Raw genomic sequence first — 21,209 nt, 5'->3', positions numbered from 1 at the left:
ATTGATCCGAATCACTTGGGAACCGTAGCGTTTGCCGAATTCTTCTTGGACGTTTTTCACTACCTTCCTATGATTTTGCTTCACTTTCATTTTTCTGATATCCAATGTCTTCTTCCCAATCAGTCAAGTCGTCCGGTACGTCAGAGAAGACGTCCGCGCATTCATCGTAAATAATCGTATCGTCTCTTTCGTCTGCCATGATGAAAGAGCACAAGTACTTATAAAAACAAAACAAAACTTGTTGACGCGTGTACCTTATTGTTACCTAAACAAAACACCAGCAGAATGAAAAAGACACTAAAGTGCTGTCACTGGCCACTACACGATACTATCTTCACGACCCTACTGCGGTCTCGACGGTCAGCAAAGTGTTAATAACGCCAAGAAAAAACATACTTTACACTCACACACACTGCGCTTTCCACAATGTACGTAATAGTTCTACCTTTTTTGCAAATAGTGTTTAGAAATATTAATCCGTAAATTAAACTGTAGCGAACCGGGACTGCTAGTCTCGAAGTAGTTCCGAGGATTTAAGACCAGGCCGGCTCAAACAGAGTAACTATTTTCTCTCTCTTACTATCCAAATCTTTCCTGTTATCAAATCTTCTTAAAATTCGAATATTTGTTGATGTTTTTCTCTAAATTTCTTATGTATTTTTAATTTGTTATAGTTTCCATTGTAGTTGCTGAACTACATGAAAAGCCATGAAATGAACGATATGTTATAAAATTCCGGCAACAGGTCTGTAAATGAATAATAAAGCAATCACATCAATAAAACTTTCCTTAAAAATGACAGCGATGAAGAAGAAAAAGGGAAAACAAAAACCAAACAAAAGATTTGCGTATTCAACTTTTACTCAACATTATACACAAGGAGAATAAACATATTTGGAAGAAATGTTTTTTTAGTGCTTTAAATGGCCTTACAGTTCTTGTAGTTGTAATTAAAACTGAAGTCGTTCATTTTCACAGTCTAGAACAGTGTTTTATTTCTCGCGATCAGTTTTAACAGAAGATCCTTTTATTGGTTATTGTAGAGTACAGTGTCTGTGTCCATCTGATTGACTGTTACAATACCGTAAAAATCGTTGAGATAAGTTGGGTCAACAACTTTTCGAAATTTTTTATGGGTATGCGTATACGTTGATTCAATTGTCTCTACCGGTGAGTCCTATGTAACCGGCAACTCCTTGAAAACAAACAATCTTAAAATTTTCATACTCCCTCGTTCGTACAAATAAACTGATTGTCCTACAGAAAAAGTTATCGGGACCTACTTGTAGTTACATTTTGTACTTAGATGAGTCTCCACCAGAAATCGTCGAATTATGTAGGAAAAACGTATGAAATTTGACTTTAACTGTGTTTTTCTTCAGTACCTGGAAAAACGTGAGCTCGAGCGAAAATGTACCCCACTACAAAATGTAACTATGCTCATTTTACTAGAACCGTTTCCGCGCAGCGAACGGGAGAATATGCTACTTATGCAAGTGGTATTTAAAGGCGTTGCAGGAGACATAATACCCAAAGCTAGATGAAACAGCATCATCTGTATAGAGGTAAATAAGTTACGTTTCTTTCGATATTAATGCTAAGAACGTTTCCACTGTCGCCAAGATTGTTTGGAATACTATGCAGGAGTTTCGCTGAGAAGCCCTTACACAACCTCCATACAGTCTTAATCTCTTCCCATTCGCTTTCCATATTTCTGCAGACCCGAAGAAATATATTCGTAATCATCAGTTTGCATCAGACGGAAGTGGGCACGCCTGGATACAAACGTGGCTCCGTAGGCAGCTGCTACTTATTTCCATGATTGCAATTACCGTCCTGCTTCACTGGCCGATAAATGGATTAACAGCTGTACGTATGCTCCGTAAATCACATTACGTACCTGGTGGAGGGTTCTTTGTACACTAATTTACTTCCCCCTATGCCTTTTCCTATTGAGCATGGTTCGCTGGAAAAAGTATTGTCGGTTGGCCTCCGTGTGTGCTCAAATGTATGTAAGTTTTATTAGCGGTTGGTTACCATATGTTAATGTGCCACTGCACAGTGTAAACATGGAACTAAAATTATGCCATTTATCTTCGAAAGCTAGCCAGAAATCTCACTGAAATTAAGCTTTCGGTTTTAATATGTGAGCTCGAAGTTGCACTAAGAAAACGCCATTTCTCTATGCAGGCGTGCTGGATGCAAATAAAATGGACGAAAACAAGTTTTGCAGTCCGCGAGAATTGGAAAGAAGTGGCTGTTGCTGAAACTATGTTGAGCCATGGAACGATAAACTATGAAAACGGACGCAGCTCTTTGTTTTAGACTGCACATGCTTTGATGTGATGTCATCCCTCCCATCAGTATGAGTCGTGCCGTTCACGGCACCAGATCATCATTTTTCTTTAGAAGTGCATGCTACGTTCTGTACAAGCACAGAGAGAGAGAGGCATTTTTGAGATGCAGTTGATGGAACAACGCCGTGTCCAACTGGTTAACTTCAGCCTGCGACGCCTTATGGGTGGGGCAAAATTTATGTAGAGGGAAGAACGATTATAGTGGTTAAGTTTGAAAGGAGTTTTACAGTATTGAAGTAAGATAAAACATGTACGAATTTTTGGAGCCAGGAGTCAAATGTGTGTTACGTTCTCCTGCGTAGCTAAGTGGTATGGAACCGTGGCGCAATTGGGTCGGCGGGGAGCCAACTTAAGCAACATGAAGGGGACCACTCTCACTTACCAGCAGACGACGTGACAAAAAGCATCTCGCGACTCGACGTTGGTAATTGGGTCAGTAACGCCAGGTGGGCAACTCCAGAATATTCCACTGGGGAGTAAGAATACCAGGCATAGTGGCACAAAGCTGTATTTAAGGACCGGCAGCCAGCTCGTCATCATCGATCGTCATGGAGCATTTGAGGGATGCAGAGCCTGTGCGTCCCAGCCTGTGTCACTCCGCCGCCAGTTCGGAGCCATCACTGCCATGCCACTCATCGTAATAGTCGCTGTTGCTATAGTGGTAGTCACAGTGCTAGAGAGATAATGCTGCTGCAGTCATCACTGTTACTTTTGTCGGACGCTGTCAGCAGGCAGCCATCTGTACGAAGTAATGGAAGTCGTTGCGTTGAGTGTGTTGCGGTAACGCACTTTACTGGATATGCTTCAAGGAAATGAATTCACAGGTAATGTTCACATGGAGTCCACGAAAAACATTTTGACCTCCAATCAATTGCTGCTTATTAAATTGGCCAGCCAATTCAATATCAATAGCTTTCAAACTGCGATACACAGGTACGCTGCGCCGCCAGCGACGACGACATGCACGTCGCAGAGACATTGCTGTGGCACGTTAACACAAGTGAACGTAGTAAACAAAAGCCCAGTGAGACAGCCAGAGCTATGCGTCCGCACTCCTCGATGTTCGCAGAGCGAATAACGCTCCGTGCTGCGGCGCAGAGGGGCCCCAGTAGCATTTATCGCAGCCGCAACTTCCGGTCGCGACGCGCCAGAACGGCGCGAGCGAGCCTTATCAGCCTACCGGAAGTGAGTTTAGCGTCAGTCGCTCTCTAGACGCTGCGCAGTGCGTATGTCGCGCGTTGTATTCCGTCTGCGCGCAACCTTGGAGCTGACTTTGTCGCTGATGCCTTATTAAGGACAGTGTGTGTCGTTAGGAGGTCTGCAACACAACACAACTATGACTGGGGTCGGAGCACACGCGTTCGGGAGGCCGACGGTTCAAACCCGTCCGACCGTCCACATTTAGGTTTCTCATGATTTCCCAAAATTTGTCCAGGAAAATGCTGCGATGGTTCATTCGAAAGAGCGCGGCCACATTTTCCTTCCTTTCATTGACACTATCCGACCTCATTCACCATCTCCAATGACGACGATGACGGGATGTTAAACCCACTCTTCCTTCCTTCCTTCCTCCATTCCTGGGGCCGGAACAGGGGCCCTGGGCCGCCGACACCAGACCGTCCCCGCCAAGGATGGTCGCCGAGACAGGGTTCAAATGGTTCAAATGGCTCTAACAATGGAACCTCCCCATCGCACCCCCTCAGATTTAGTTATAAGTTGGCACAATGCATAGGCCTTGAAAAAGTGAACACAGATCAATTGAGAAAACAGGAAGAAGTTGTGTGGAACTGTGTAAAAATAAGCAAAATATACAAACTGAGTAGTCCATGGGCAAGATACGCAACATCATGGATAGTGTGATCGCAGGAGCGTCGTGGTCCCGTGGTAGCGTGAGCAGTTATAGAACGAGAGGTCCTTGTTTCACGTCTTCCCTCGAGTGAAGAATTTTCTTTATTTATTTTTCCATAGTTATGATCTGTCCGTCCGTTCATTGACGTCTCTGTTCACTGTCATAAGTTTAGTGTCTGTGTTTTGCGACCGCATTGCAAAACCGTGCGACTATTAGACGAAAGGACATGCCTCTCCAATGGGAACCGAAAACATTTTATTGCAAGGTCATAGGTCAACCGATTCCTCCACAGGAAAACTCATATCATATATTCTATACGACACTGGTGACGGCATGTGCGTCACATGACAGGAATATGTTGTCGACCCACCTAACTTGTACACTTGGCGAATGGTCAAAAAGATTCTTCTACCTTGCCCGACTTAGGTTTTCTTGTGGATGTGATAATCACTCCCAAAAAAGAAATGAAAACATAAGAGTTTGACACATAAACTGAAAATAAGAAATTAAGCTTTTCACTCGATGGAAAATTTGAACCAACGATCTCTCGCTCCGCAGCTGCTCACGTCACCATGGACCACTGAGCTCCTCAGCTCACAGTGTCCTAGATGTTGCCTATCTTCCCTATGGACTACTCAATTTGTATATTTTGCTTATTTTTTCACAGTTCCACACAACTTCTTCCTGTTTTCTCAATTGATCTGTGTTCAGTTTTTCAAGGCCTATCCACTGTGCCAACTTATAACTAAATCTGAGGGGCGTGCGATGGGGAGGTTCCCTTGTAAGCACTACCGGACTTAGTATCTGAGGTCATCAGCCCCCTAGACTGAAACCTAACTAACCTATGGACATCACACACATCCATACCCGAGGCAGGAATCGAACCTGCGACTTTAGCAGCAGCGCGGTTCCGGACTGACGCGCCTAGAACCGCCATGTCATAGCGGCCGGCGAGACAGGGTACATACCTGTCCCGCTACTGGTATTGAGTGCCTTCCAGCCGCGCAATCACTAGCCGGGATCACAACAGATGCCAGGGGCGCGTGCTTCCCCTGGTGCAGCAGCGCTCCTACCGAGTCAGTTGGTTCCAAAACGGCAGCACAGTTACAGTCACAGCAACTGGTGCATGTGAGCGTCTGCTCGTCACCTTCGTTGCCGCCGAAAATATTACCATCGGAAGCAAATCTCGCCCAGAGAGTCAACAACCAATGTATTGCAGCTCATAGATGTTGTTATTTTTTCATCATAAACCATCCATCGGCACTCCTCTCCACACCACCATCATCCTCTTCCTAACGCCCTGCAGAGAACCCACGTTCACATCCAGCGACGGGCAGTGGAGTCTCGTGCCTCTTTACACTGGTGCCAGGACGACTTTTGAGGCAACGCGGAGGGTAGGCCTTGTGGCGTTAGGAGTCGGCAGCATGGAGCACTTACCGTTACGATGTGCCACACAGCAAACTAAATAAGTGCCGATTTCAGCTGCTTTAGTTTCCAGCCTGTGGGGTTGTCCCTTTTTCTGTCTTTTGCCTGGATAATTATTGTATTCTTTGGTGTACTTTTTACTTTATTAAATTGTAGTCATGGCGAAGGAACTTTAAGAGCTGAGGTTATTGTGCAACTTAAGAGTCAGGTAAATAAATTTTAGATAAAGGTAAATAAGCTCAGATTGGCGGAGAGGGAACAGTCACATCCCAACCCATCCACCCTAGATGGCACTGTTGCGGGTTTGGTTGCACCGTTTTCAGGGCAACGAAGGAAGATGCTTTTATCTTTCTTGGCAGTTTGGCTACACAAACTAAATCAGCTTAGAGTAGGGGGGAGGGGGCAGTGTGAAGTACGGAGCATTTATTACGTGTTCCTAGACTGAATTGAACAGGAGATGCTAGATCACATGTTATGTGTAATGATAATTTGAGCGAGGCTAAAACATTTAAGGATTCAGTTAGGGTTAGCAGAGAGATATCGGAAGACGAACAAACAAACATATTGTCGTGAACTACTTACTAGGGTTTTTCGTAAGCACGATGAATTGACTAAACGTTCAGCTGACTGTATTCGTGAAATCAATGTAGTTACGTATCAGCTCAGGAATGGTGATAGGGTTAAATGGTTAACTTTGCGAGGGGCAGAGAAGAGGACTCATGAAGAATTTTTGAGGCGGTTGCCAACGGAAATGTTAAGAAAGTTTCGTTTGGAATTTCCTAGGCATTTAAGTGAAGCAATGGAGACTGCATTATTATTACAGAAAACTGATTCATGTTCTAGTTCACGTGAACAGCAGAAGATGTTTGTTACAGACATAAATATTTTTTAATGTGGACGAAACGGTCATGAGTCACGTAGTAGCTAATCATCACTGCGAATGGGGTACCCACTGTGCCATGCTCCACGTAAGAGTCAAAGGACTGGTAGATTTTTTTCTGACTGCCTATGTCGGGATTTAATTATGTAAAGTGCGCAACGCTGGACGTTAAGTTGCGTAGGTGGAGGACGTGTAAATTAACTAGGTGCTGGAGTGTTGAAGTTCTGAGTAGGGGAGGTTAACTTCCAACTGGATGCAGAAGTTCTTCCCATGGTCCGACCTTATTATCGGACTCGGTTTCCTGGTTGCACATAGCGCCACAACTGAAGTGGAACAGCGTAGCCTAGAACTGGACGAAACTTGGTTTCAGCTAGGTTCTGCAGCGGGAATACCTTCACTGTCGAAGGTCTGACCCATGGCCGAGGGAAACCAATTGTACTGCGTACAAGATCCCACGAGGACAGCCTGTGGAATCTCTTACTGAAAGTTACAGGAAAAGTAGTCTAGACTAATGTTGGTAGTGACCTTCCTGTCAACTTGTCGTGTATCGATGAATCTTTGGCAGATAACAAAGTACTAGATGCAGTTACTCGTTTTAAACGTTATAGCCTGCCCTACGTTCTTTCATAGACATCACGAGTTTAGTGCCTGCCGATATTTATAATTTAGGCCCCGAGGAAGTCGTCGCAGTGTACCCTGGCTGCGAATTTAGAACTGTTAGATAATGATGAAATGGTCCATGATTTTAGAGCAGACTACACAATGCCGGGAGGGTTCTGTCGACTGGTCAGCACAAAGGAGTAACGTAGCACACCTTGAAGCACGCGATAGAGCATTAGTGGAAAAACTGTTGAGTGAGTACGTGAAATTATTTAATCCGTCGGATCCACAACCTGCAACACTGCATGTTCAGCACCAAAGTCCTACGGAAGTGAAGCACCTGTCTACTTACGGCCGCATCGAGTTATAAGGCATGTAAGCCGATTGTGAAAGAGTTAATAGATCAGAAACTTAGAGATGGTATTCTAGAATATAGTTGTAGTCTCTGGCCTCCTTCCATAATAAGAAAACAGCATTCTCACTGTCGACTGGACACTTTCAGTTTTTGTCGCATACCTTTGGAGTTAAAATCAAGCCAGCAATCCTTCTACGCTTGATGGATTGCGTATTGCATGAGTTAAAAGCAAAATAGTGCCTGGCGTACCTAGATGACATTCATGTACTCAGGGGGTCTTCAATATACCTTGGAGCGGTTGGGAGAAGTGTTTAGTCACCTGTGCAGAGCATCGTTAACGTTCAGTTTAGAGAAATCTCATTTTGCACTGTAAGAAGTACGATATATCGATCACACTATAGGGCAGGAAGGAATTTGTACCAATTCCAAGTTGGTTAAAGCCATTGAAAACCGTCCAACACCAAACAATGTAAAACAACACCAATCTTATTTGGGGATCATGAATTTTGACCGTAGGTATGTTCCAAAATTTACAAAAAATTCAGCATCTCTCAAGTAATTGCCATGGAAAGGCATGAAGTTTCATTTTACAGGTGAGCGTAAATCAGCCTTCCAGAAGTTAAAAGATCTTTTGAGATCTGGTCCCATTTTTGTCTGTATGGTAGGCGATTTAAAGTGGTGACTGATCACACAGCGCTTAAGTGGCTTTTAGGATTAGTAGATTGTCGAGATGGGCCACGCCGTTAACACAGTTCCGAAGCAATACATCGACTGGGAAGTTCTCGCACTAACTTGGATGGACTCAGCCATAAGGTACACAGTATGATTAGAGGTATTGACGTAAGTGAACGGAGAGCACCACTGGCCTCTACTGTCAACGGTTTGCTAAACAACATTAATTCTGCCCGGCGGACAGAGTACTGTATCGAACGATGTGAAATTAGCCACAGTGCGTGATATCGCAGAGCCTGCATGACGAAGTGTTGAGGCAAGGGCATGATTCGATTTTAGTGGGACTTTTAGGTCAAAAAGCAGTGGAGAGAATGGTAGCGAAGAGTTATATAGCCAGGATATGGACCGTTACATAAAAATTGTGTTCCGTGTGCTGAAAGTCAGAACTTAATAACCAAAAAATGGAACTACAGAGATTACCAGAAGCTGATAAATCCTTCCAAATGGTGGCGATTGGCCATCGTATGACCCCTAACACAACCACCAGCAGGGACTGACCATTTTCAACGTTTCCACGATAGCTTTACCAGACCAGCAAGCCAAGTGGTGGCTCAGACACTTATCAGCTGGTGTATACTGTGGTTTGGGACATCTGAAACCATATTCATGGATCAGAGCCCAAATTTTATGTCATAATAAATGCAACTGCTATGCAGGCTGTTGCACACTAAGAAATTATGTACGAACGCTGTGCATCCTCAAGCTAATGGTCTCACAGAACTAGTCGAGAAGACAATTGCGAAAATGTTGCGTTTTTACGTGTATACCAAGCATAACATTTGGGCGTCTCATTTCCTTATGCAGTCGCTGCATACAGCTAAAACGTTCACCAGAGCACGGGGTATTCCCGTATGGTGTAATATTTGGATGCAAGATACCGTCGCCCTTTGAGTTTTGCAAAGCCCTGGCACAAGGAGTCATCTCGCCAGTGAAATATTTCGCTAACAGACTGAAAGATCTGGAGACAAGCACAAAAAATTAACACAAACGGTTCAGAGAAACGGGAAGGAGCACATGATGTGAAAGGAGTGCTATCCAAGCACCGTGTGAGTTCACTGGTTATGTTAGTGAAACCTTATATGCTGTAGGGGAAAACCAACAAGTTTGCCTCATGGTATAATGGCCCTTACCATGTAATAGAGATGACATCGGTGGTAAATTTTAAACTGCTGCTCCCCATCCACTACTCGATAGTCAACGTAACCCAAATTTGGCCGTTTAAGCGGATGCGGACAATGTGCCTCATGTGTTACCAGATTCGGTATATGCTAGATAAGGGATACGGGCATGACATTAGGATTTTTTTCTCTGTAGGACGCACGTTCCTACCCCGGAATGGGAGACGGTGGAAGTAGCATCCAAGAGCACATTCGCTCAACAAAGGAAGGATGGAGCGCCGATTGTTGACATGTTAGGCTCACTATACAACGGATGCGTGGCTGAAGTAGTTAAGGAACGTTCTGTGCCGCGAAGGGTAGTTTTTCCCGGCAGGCCGCACGTTGTGGCTGTGCGGTTCTAGGCGCTTCAGTCTGGAACCGCGTGATCGCTACGGTCGCAGGTTCGAATCCTGCCTCGGGCATGGATGTGTATGATGTCCTTAGGTTAGTTAGGTTTAAGTAGTTCTAAGTTATAGGGGACTGATGACCACAGATGTTAAGTCCCGTAGCGCTCAGAGCCTTTTGAACCATTTTCCAGGCAGACAGACGTGATTATGTCGGATCACCAGTCGACATTAGGGGTAAACAGTAATACGTGGGGACATGGGAACTACATTAGGAACCGGAAGAGACGTTTGGGAAGTTGTACGGCATGACGAGTAATCATTTAGGGTAAATCAGTACACAAGGTGAGTATCGTCTGATACGACCGGAGTTTGCAAAGCTACAGGTGCAACTTTGACAGACTCCGGAGTTATACCAGGAGGTTAGACGGAAAAGAGGTTGGCTGGACGCAGTGTGATGAGTTTTATTCTGTTTGTCTAAAGTTGTTGTGGTAGTATGTACGTGTTACTGTAAAACGTGTGAAAATGTAGCAGCAAGAATAACAGTATAATTTAAAAGAAATAATCTCTGGTAACTCTTATTTATGTGTGCTGAGTCCGACTCTAATGTATTATTTTGTCATACCCTATCACTACAAATGAATACTGAAATTCTGTTTCATTAACTAAGTAAGTGACATTAAATGGTATGCGCCAAATAATATCAAATCATAACCTCTTCCCATGACAACACTGGTGTCGTAAATATTTTTTTAAATCACTGATAAATTATCGTGAGGAAAATTAATCTTAAAGCAGCAAAAATAATTTCTTTTTTGTAAAGTGTAAGATTGTTCTACTGAATGTCATTTTCACAGATAGAACGCAAAAATAATAAATTCCTGCGGGTTCTAGTCCTCGTAACTCAAATATTGCGATACCGATCGAAGGAATTAATGTCTGGTTATTTCTGCAGTTTCAAATTGCCGTTCCATACGCTCACGTAATGGCGGCAGATAAAACACGGTCTGGACAGAGTATTCTTACCAACGTAATTTTTCGTAGAAAATCAAAAACATCAATCTTTCCCTTTATGCTGGATTAAATGTCAGAATTCTACACCGTTCTAACTGTTCACAATATCTATATTATTGAAAAGTTTCAATAATTCAGTATCACCATACCAGGCCGCTTTCCTGTTTGCTGTGGACACAAAACATAAAACATACAGGGAAGGTTCTCTGATTATAAGTAAAAGTCGGTACACAAGAATTCAATTTAGTAAACTGTACATTATATTTTATGTTACTTGTACCTCACACAATACGATTAGGTTTTACAATATTTAAAAGAACAGGCCTCAGCTTAATCTTTATCTCAGCAGCTTCGTACATCATAGAGAACAATAGAAGGAAAAATTTCATACACGATACAACGCCAATGCATTATTTTAGTGGTGTTATCTTTTGTTATATGATCATTCGTTGTAGAAACGTGTTTATAAAAATAATATAACATATTGTTGTTGGAATTTATTTCCATTCCATAATATAGTAATAAGTCTTTTCTTTATCAGTTATCACATATACGCTTAAAAGTCATTTCTGGAAAAACTTTCATCACTTCATAAATCTCGAACAGTGCTGCAGACACTGGTGTCACAAAATATTGGCTTTGACATTACGCTGCCCCTTGGTCTGGATAACTGTTTTTTTCAGTCCATTAAGTCAACGTCAATTATTACTTAAGATAAATAGTTCTTAAGTTTGCAAAGTTTGAACAATGGTTAGACAAAACATCAAGTAGTGTACCATACGTCTGGTGTGGGTATGGTAGTTCTAAATGGCTTCAGCAACTGTACAGTTCGGGAAAAGGTTGCGGAGACTTCCCGTAATTGCTTATCCCGCCGCATTTGGGTTTCCTGGACCCGGAAAACCGGTAACCGTCTAACGAGCTTTGAAAAAGTACTGTTACCTAATCTGTCAGGCTTGACATGTTCTTTATAGATAATATTGAACTGTTGTTAAAGTCAACAATGCTCAAGAAATGTTTAGAGGTTCATTTCAATTGAAAGAAAATTTGAATGAAGTTCCCAGCGACGTTGTATACCCAACCCAGTATCGAGGTGCTGGATCGGAGTTCGAAGCGAAGTCAGGTGGAGGCCGCTGCTAGTGGAGGCTACCGCTGGTTCACCTCCAGCGCGTCGATGGAATACCGGCTACTGTCAACTGCACGCGGATCTCGATCTAGTATTTCTGGATCAGTTCCTGCTTCCACGTTCCTCTCGTCAAATATGGGTAAATGCAAGACCGAAAACTGGTGTCAGTGACTAAGAAATTATTTATTTTATCATGTTGAAGAAGCAAGTTCATCTCCATTCACACGGATTCACTCATTTTATTTACAAAGGATGTTCTGTGTATAAACACTGTTCTGGTTAATGTAGTGATTCACAGTTCGTTTAAATAAATCGCACATACTCGTATATGACACTGCACTTCTTAAAGAGTCTGGTGTTCATAATGTGCTTTGTGTATTCTCACTGCACGTAAACATTAGCGCATGGCGTAGCGGAGCCGGCGTTGCACTCGCATTGTTGGCGCGAATCTGGCAGTACAGTCTGTTTCAAGAGTTTATTTCGTTAAATTATAATTCTGAGGTCTGTTCACTTTCTTTTAAACTTTAAAGTTGGTTAACAGTCTACCAACGTCCAGTTGTTGCTGCTAACATATGCTCTCTAAGAGCGTTCATATTATCACTCATTTTAGTGATTTATCACTTCTTAACACAGTTTTAAAATGGAAAACACAATTTGTGCGTATCCACTTGGTTTTTAAAGTTCTTCTGAGACACATAGCACAAATACTGATTACTGCTGGGGCTCACAGTTCTACAGAGCACACAATCTTCATATCACTTTACACTTACACAGCAATGATATTTGTTCATGTCTACATTTGGTATTATGTCGAAACATAAGGACAAAAATCATGTACTATACTGAGCGTCACATAAAAAAGTGACTGATAGCAGCTCCTACATTTGTTTTGAGCAACAGATCACTTTGGACCGTGTAGATTTCAGTATATTTCAATAAGCTGGTAAGTTTTATTTGCTTATTGTCGTGTATTCTCATTCATTCACAATGTATTAAATATGATAATTAGTATTTCGGGACAGATGCCCATATCCTGTACACCTACTAGTAAGTAGATCAAAGAGCTAACAGTAAATCAAAACTCGAAAGTCAAAAGTACAGGTATGCAAGAAGACAAATGCTCCAAAGAGCGCCAAATTGGAATAAGCTAACAGGTGGACTAACACTAAAATAATATCCGTTTGTCAGTCATCCACTTTCATAGATGCATAATACTTAAAGTATATACGTATTTACGCCATTATAACCTAGATAGACAAAAATTAGAAAATCATATTTGTATTGCAACATTTACTCAATATGTTTAAAGAAATTTAGTGAATGAACTTTCAGTATTGAAACTTCAAGACTTTAAATTCCTTAATTGTTACCTTGTGGGAACTTAAATTTGATCAGGAATTGAAATTACTGGTGATACATGACCTGAAATAAACCCTTATAAACTAGACAGATGAGTAAACGAATTTACAATAAAACTGCTCTACTACTACTATTTACATATTTTACAATGGTGTTAGTGTACTAAATATATTTTCTTACTTGCAACCAATTAACTCTTGTTCTTACTGAAAATATTTCTTAAGATCCCTATGACAAAGTCCCTTTATACTTTCAGTATTGATGTATCGCAGTAAACAGCAACCGTCAAAAGCAATTGAAAAAATCTTGAACGGCCCTTGATATAGTAGATGCCACTTTTTATTTTGCTTCTTAATCAGAGATGGCTCAGGATGCGTTCTATGCTGTATTAGCTCATCACCTGAATACTTCTATTTATTGCTAAGTTTCTTACCGAATTTCGATTTGCGAATTTCGACATAGCAAGTTATATTGTTTAATGCTATATCAAGCTTTTATTGGTGGGTCATCCTTTGGTCCAGAATCCTTGGAATGGCACTAAGCCACTCATTTACTTCATCTTTCTGTTCCCTCATTACTTCAGTTGGTGTGAACAGTTGAAATGTGGTGTAGGTTATTATAGATTTCCATTCAGGTGTTAAGATATTTGACCTACATCACGTTTATGTTTTGCGGCACATCTTAATGGATCGATTTAATTCTCGAAATTTCCTCTCCACAGGATTACTGCTAGGTGAGAAACGTGAGATGAGGACATGTCTGATACCATTTTCTTACATTAGAGTCTTCCATCTGTCTCCTTTGAAGTATGAAGCATTATCAGTGAGGACAATTACTGGGCAAACAAAAGATTTTATACAATCTTCTGTTAGCTTTCTCTCAATTATTGATGTCCAGAGAGGATAAATAGTAATGTACTTCATGAAGAAATACACTAAAATATACTTTAACCCTTATTTTGCAGTAGGTAGGGTCCCATTACGTCAACTGTTGTAATTTGTCCTGGACGTCTTGCAACAGTGGGATCCAAAACTGTGTCCCTGCAAACATTAGCCGGTTTAACTTTTGACAGAAGTTGCAAGTTCTGATAACTCCTTGTACTCTTTTCCTTAAGTTCAGATAGTAACAGTACTGATTGATCTTCATGGTACATTTGTCCCCAGGCTTGGTGTGTAAACCATATTAGGTCTTTGAGTTGATCAGAAGGAATGCACACCCATCAGTTACTATCTGAGTTGTCTGATTTGTAGAAGAGGATGTTCTTGTTTATGCGATAGTACTGATGGAAGGATCTGTCGTTTTGCTGCCATTATCTGTTGATAATATTCTTCCACATTGGGTCAAACTCATGATAATCTGGCACATTGTTCCATAGTTCAAGATAGCTCTTCTGATATACTTTAATCAGAAAAATCATGTTCTCGGTGGAGCTTTCTACTAATGCTGCAAACTGATAAGTTCTGCGGTAGTCTAGGTAACACATCAGCGACGGCATCTAGGCTGTGGACATGCATTATCTCAAAATCATAGTCCTGAAGTGCAAGCATCCACCTTGCTAACCTTAAGTGGTAAAGTTTGCAAGTCAACACGAAGCTTTGTGCTTGGTGATCGCACATGACCTTCACGTTCTAGATTTACACGATACCTAAACTTTTTAAAGCAATGACCAGCGCTGATGCCTCATGTTTGGTTATTGTTTAAGCTATTTCGCATTTTGATATTATCCTGCTGACGATCCCAATCACCTTAATCTCTAGCTTATCATCACTGTGTTCCGTCTGAAATAGGCATGAACCTGTTCTGTAGTTTGAAGCACCGGTCGCAATGAAAAAGTCCTTCGACATATCTGGCTGGCTAAGAATCGGTGCATTCACTAATGCCTTTTTAAAGGTGTCTAGGTCCTTTTTACATTGTGGCGTCCAACACCACTGTGCATTTTTCTTCAATGAACTCAGCAGTGCATAGACATTCAACTGATACATTGTTAGGAACCTGTGGAAGAATGAGGCTAAGGCAAAAAAACTTCAGTTGCTTCTTTGTGCGTCGATAAGGAAAATTTACAATTGCCTCGATTTTATCTGGATTCGGCTTGTTTCCATGTCCTAAGTGTCCTAAGAATTTAAATCATTGTTGGGTACATTTCGATTTCTTCATGTTTGCTGTGACACCCAAGTTGAAATCTTCTCTAATACATCTTGTATCAATTGAAGGCGATCTCCCCAATTAGTAGATGCTAATAACAGGTCATCCAAATAAGCAGTTACCTGGTCTAGTAGCTGGAGTCCTAGTTAATTGTCCAGGGCTGCTACAAATACTCTAGCAATAATGTTTAAACCTGACGGGAGAACACAAAATTGATAGTTCTTCCAGCAAAGACAAAAACAGAATACGGCCTTAATTCCTTGTATAGCTTTCTTTGCCAGAAAGATGAGCGCAAGTCGATCGAGGTTAAACATTTCTTGCCAAAGAACTTTTGTATCTGCTTGTACAGATTTTCAGGCCTTGTGCATACCACCACAACAAATTTATTTATGTCCCATGGATCTAAGACAAGCCGTATGCTATTGTCTGCTTTCATGATGGCTAATACGGGGCTAACAATAGGTCTGATGCGGGTACACTTTCATTTCATAAATATAACCTTTTGTAACACCTGGACAGTCTGTGAATACTTTTTCATGGTTAGACAACAGATTTACTAATTGCTGAGCTTAAATTTTGTCATTGCATGAAGCTTTCTTCACTATCTCCTCAGTCATGGCAGACATGTAACTCACATTGTTGTGAACATCATCCTTTTTGCTAGCATGCCACTCTTTCAGGTGATCATGCTCAAATATAAGCAATTTTTGTTTGCTGACCGCTGTATTTGCAGCTGTAGTCAGCTGAAGGCCAGCCTCGATATCCCAATTTAGCTGTAATGTTATCTTACGCTCCTGGTACTTCAGTTCGCAGACTCCTCAGGAGAGATCTATTATTGCTTCTCTGTTCCAGAGAAATTCGAAGCCCAAAATTATTGATGCAGATAGGTTTCTCATAATTACGAACTTGCACTTGAGGCCAAAATTTCTGAAGGAAAGCTCTACCTGCGTTTGGAACTTCACCGTCTGTTGCTTCTTTCGCAAAGCTCCTATAACTTGACAGTTACTCACTGGCAGAACCGGTAACCGCTTGAGTTGTAAAACCGTCTTCAAAAATTGCCCACTTATCACTGACATATTTGCGCCAGTATCAAGGAGTACGCAGATAGCAATTCCATTTACGGACGCATTAACTGTTGCTTGTATATCGTATGTTCTGCTGTTTGATTATGAGAGACGGTATCTTCTTGATATAATTCGTCCTCTACGTTTAATCCATCCTGATATCTAATCATATTAATTCTGTTTATTCTTTGTTACTTATTTCGTATCCGCTGATACTTCCACTGTTCTCATATTCTGGGCATTGTTAGATGGAGGTGGTCTGTTTGCATCCAATGACTGAAAACGGACTGTTTGGCACGGCTACAGTCTCTATACAATTCACAGACTGCCCTTGGTTTGCAAAACTGTAGAGGGGTTGCCAATGACTCAGCTCTGGATGTTGCCACTACTGATTGTCATCAGGCATATTTTTTGGTCTGTCCTTGTATGAACTTCCCGATTTCGTATCGTTTCTCCTTTTTTTATTATTTTCATGGTTATTATTTGTATTCTGATTCGAATACTGCTTCTGATAATCATCTGAATGTTGATAATCTCGGTTTCCCTGGTAATTACTGTTACTGGGATTGTTCTGTTCCTGGTAATAATTCTCTTTGTTACTTATTTCGTATCCGCTGATACTTCCACTGTTCTCATATTCTGGGTATTATTAGATGGAGGTGGCCTGTTTGGATCCCATAACTCTGAAAACGGACTGTTTGGGGCGGCTACATTCTGTATACAATTTACAGGCTGCCCTTGGTTTGTCAGTAGCTCATGGTCGTAGGGTAGCATTCTCACTTCCCGCGCCCAGGTTCCCGCGTTCGATTCCTGGCAGGGTCAGGGATTTTCTCTGCCTCCTGATGACTGGGTGTTGTGTGATGTCCTTGGGTTAGTTAGGTTTAAGTAGTTCTAAGTTCTAGGGGATTGATGACCATAGATGTTAAGTCCCATAGTGCTCAGAGCCATTTTTTTTTGCCCTTGGTTTGCAAAATTGTAGTGGGGTTGCCAATGACTCAGCCCTGGGTATTACCACTACTCATTGTCATCAGGCATATTTTTTGGTCTGTCCTTGTATTAACTTCCCGATTTCGTATCGTTTCTCCTTTTTTTATTATTTTCATGGTTATTATTTGTATTCTGATTCGAATACTGCTTCTGATAATGATTTGCATGTTGATAATCTCGGTTTCCCTGGTAATTACTGTTACTGGGATTGTCCTGTTCCTGGTAATAATTCTCTTTTCCGTGGCAATTGTTAATACCATAAGATTTCTTTCTATTCTTCTTCGGACTATTTTCGCCTCTAGTACCATTGTTCCCATTCCAAGGCTTTTTCCGTTGGAATAATTGGTATTTGAATTTCTTGTATCTGATCTTCTGTACATCATCCTGGACCAGGTCTAGGGAGTCTATTACGGACAGAAATTCTTTAAGATCAGTGTCTGTAACTTTGAAAAGCTTTTCTCTTATGTTAACTGGTAACCTTGCTTATAGTACTCTCAATAGATCTCATGTGGTGATCGGCTCGTCCCAATACCGAATCAGTGTGATGCATTTTTCGAAGTATTTTCGTACAGTATAGCCAATTTTTCTAAGTCTTTCTTGCATTGAGGCTGACCAAAACTGATAAAGAAATGCCTTCTCAAACTCACTGAAAGTCTGGCAAAGTCTCGGCAGCATTTAATGTCCAAAGCGAGCATCACGCGCAGTATGCGGTGGCAAGAATTGTATCAGCTGTTCTGCCCTACTGAATGTGAGGTAATTGTAGTCAGTTCTCGGAAAGATAACATTTTGTAGTTGGAAGCTCCAATGTTAGGCGCGTAATGGGGCCCCTTAGGGATACGGCGGCTAAGGAGGGGAAGAAATCCAGTGTGCACTCCGTGTGCATTCCGGGAGGAGTCATTCCTGATGTGGAAAGAGTCCTTCCGGATGCCATGAAGAGCACAGGGTGCAGCCAGCTGCAGGTGGTGGCACATGTCGGCACTAATGACGTGTGTCGCTTTGGATCTGAGGAAATTCTCTCTGGATTCCAGCGGCTATCTGATTTGGTGAAGGCTGTCGGTCTTGCTTACGAGATGAAGGCAGAGCTCACCATCTGCAGCATCGTTGACAGAACCGACTGCGGACCTTTGGTACAGAGCCGGGTGGAGGGTCTGAATCAGAGGCTCAGACGGTTTTGCGACCGTATTGGCTGCAGATTCCTTGACTTACGCCATAGGGTGGTGGGGTTTCGGGTTCCGCTGAATAGGTCAGGAGTTCACTACACTCAGCTGGCGGCTACATGGGTAGCGGAGGCTGTGTGGCGTGGACTGGGCGGTTTTTTAGGTTAGAAGGCCTCGGGAAAGTGCGGGATGGGCTGCAATGTCAAAGGGTGCTTGGCAGTTACAGGACGTGCTTGGATCAAGGAACAGTCGGAATTATAGTTGTAAATTGTTGTAGTTGCGCTGGAAAAGTCCCTGAGCTTCAAGCGCTAATAGAAAGCACAGAAGCTGATATCGTTATAGGTACAGAAAGCTGGCTAAAGCCTGAAATAAGTCCTGCAGAAATTTTTACGAAGTCTCAGACGGTGTTCAGGAAAGATAGATTAGGCAGAATTGGTGGTGGAGTGTTTGTGTCTGTCAGTAGTGGTTTATCTTGTAGTGAAGTCGAAGTAGATACTCCGTGCGAATTGGTGTGGGTGGAGGTTATACTTAACAGCCGAATTAAGTTAATAATTGGCTCCTTCTACCGACCCCCAGACTCCGATGATACAGATGCGGAACAGTTCAGAGAAAGTTTGAGTCTCGTAACAAATAAATACCCCACTCATAAGGTTATAGTTGTTGGGGACTTCAACCTACCCTCGGTATGTTGGCAAAAATACTTGTTCAAAACCGGTGGTAGGCAGAAAACGTCTTCCGAGATTGTCCTAAATGCATTCTCCGAAAATTATTTCGATCAGTTAGTTCCTGAACCCACGCGAATTGTAAATGGTTGCGAAAACACACTTGACCTCTTGGCCACAAACAATCCAGAGCTGATAGAAAGCATAATGACTGATACAGGGATTAGTGATCACAAGGTCATTGTGGCTAGGCTCAATACCATTTCTTCCAAATCCATCAGAAACAAACGCAAAATAATTTTATTTAAAAAAGCGGATAAAGTGCCACTAGAAGCCTTCCTAAAAGACCATTTCCATTCCTTCCGAACTGACTATGCGAATGTAGACGAGATGTGGCTCAAATTCAAAGATATAGTAGCAACAGCAATTGAGATATTCATACCTCATAAATTGGTAAGAGATGGAACGGATCCCCTGTGGTACACAAAAAAGTTCCGAACGCTGTTGCAGAGGCAACGGAAAAAGCATGCGAAGTTCAGAAGAACGCGAAATCCCGAAGATGGGCTAAAATTTACAGACGCGCGAAATTTGGCACGTACTTCGATGCGAGATGCCTTTAATAGGTTCCAAAACGAAACAGTGTCTCGAAATTTGGTAGAAAATCGGAAGAAATTCTGGTCGTATATAAAGTACACAAGCGGCAAGACGCAGTCAATACCTTCGCTGCGCAGTGCCGATGGTACTGTTATCCACGACTGTGCCGCTAAAGCGGAGTTATTGAACACAGTTTTCCGAAATTCCTTCACCAGGGAAGACGAATGGAATATTCCAGAATTTGATACATGAACATCTGCTACCATGAGTTTCTTAGAGGTAGATACCTTAGGGGTTGCGAAGCAACTCAAATCGCTTTATACGGGCAAGTCTTCAGGTCCAGATTGTATACCGATTAGGTTCCTTTCAGATTACGCTGATACTATAGCTCCCTACTTAGCACTCATATACAACCGCTCGCTCACCGATAGATCTGTACCTACAGATTGGAAAATTGCGCAGGTCGCACCAGTGTTCAAGAAGGGTAGTAGGAGTAATAAATTTAACTACAGACCTATATCATTGACGTCGGTTTGCAGTAGAGTTTTGGAGCATATACTGTATTCAAACATTATGAATCACCTCGAAGGGAACGATCTATTTACATGTAATCAGCATGGCTTCAAAAAACATCGCTCTTGTGCAACGCAGCTAGCTCTTTATTCGTACGAAGTAATGGCCGCTATCTACAGGGGATCTCAAGTTGATTCCGTATTTCTAGATTTCCGGAAAGCTTTTGACACCATTCCTCACAAGCGACTTCTAATCAAGCTGCGGAGCTATAGGGTATCGTCTCAGTTGTGCGACTGGATTCGTGATTTCCTGTCAGGAAGGTCGCAGTTCGTAGTAATAGACGGCAAATCATCGAGTAAAACTGAAGTGATATTAGGTGTTTCCCAGGGAAATCGTCCTGAGACCTCTACTGTTCCTGATCTATATAAATGACCTGGGTGACAATCTGAGCAGTTCTCTTAGACTGTTCGCAGATGATGCTGTAATTTACCGTCTAGTAAGGTCATCCGAAGACCAGTATCAGCTGCAAAGCGATTTAGAAAAGATTGCTGTATGGTGTGTCAGGTGGCAGTTGACGCTAAATAACGAAAACTGTGAGATGATCCACATGAGATCCAAAAGAAATCCGTTGGAATTCGATTACTCGATAAATTGTACAATTCTCAAGGCTGTTAATTCAACTAAGTACCTGGGTGTTAAAATTATGAACAACTTCAGTTGGAAAGACCACATAGACAATATTGTGGGGAAGGCGAGCCAAAGGTTGCGTTTCATTGGCAGGACACTTGGAAGATGCAACTAGTCCACTAAAGAGACAGCTTACACTACACTCGTTCGTCCTCTGTTAGAATATTGCTGCGCGGTGTGGGATCCTTACCAGGTGGGATTGACGGAG

The sequence above is a fragment of the Schistocerca gregaria genome, chromosome 3 (assembly GCF_023897955.1).
Source record: "Schistocerca gregaria isolate iqSchGreg1 chromosome 3, iqSchGreg1.2, whole genome shotgun sequence".
NCBI lineage: Eukaryota > Metazoa > Arthropoda > Insecta > Orthoptera > Acrididae > Schistocerca > Schistocerca gregaria.
Note: the sequence above shows the minus strand (reverse complement) of the source record.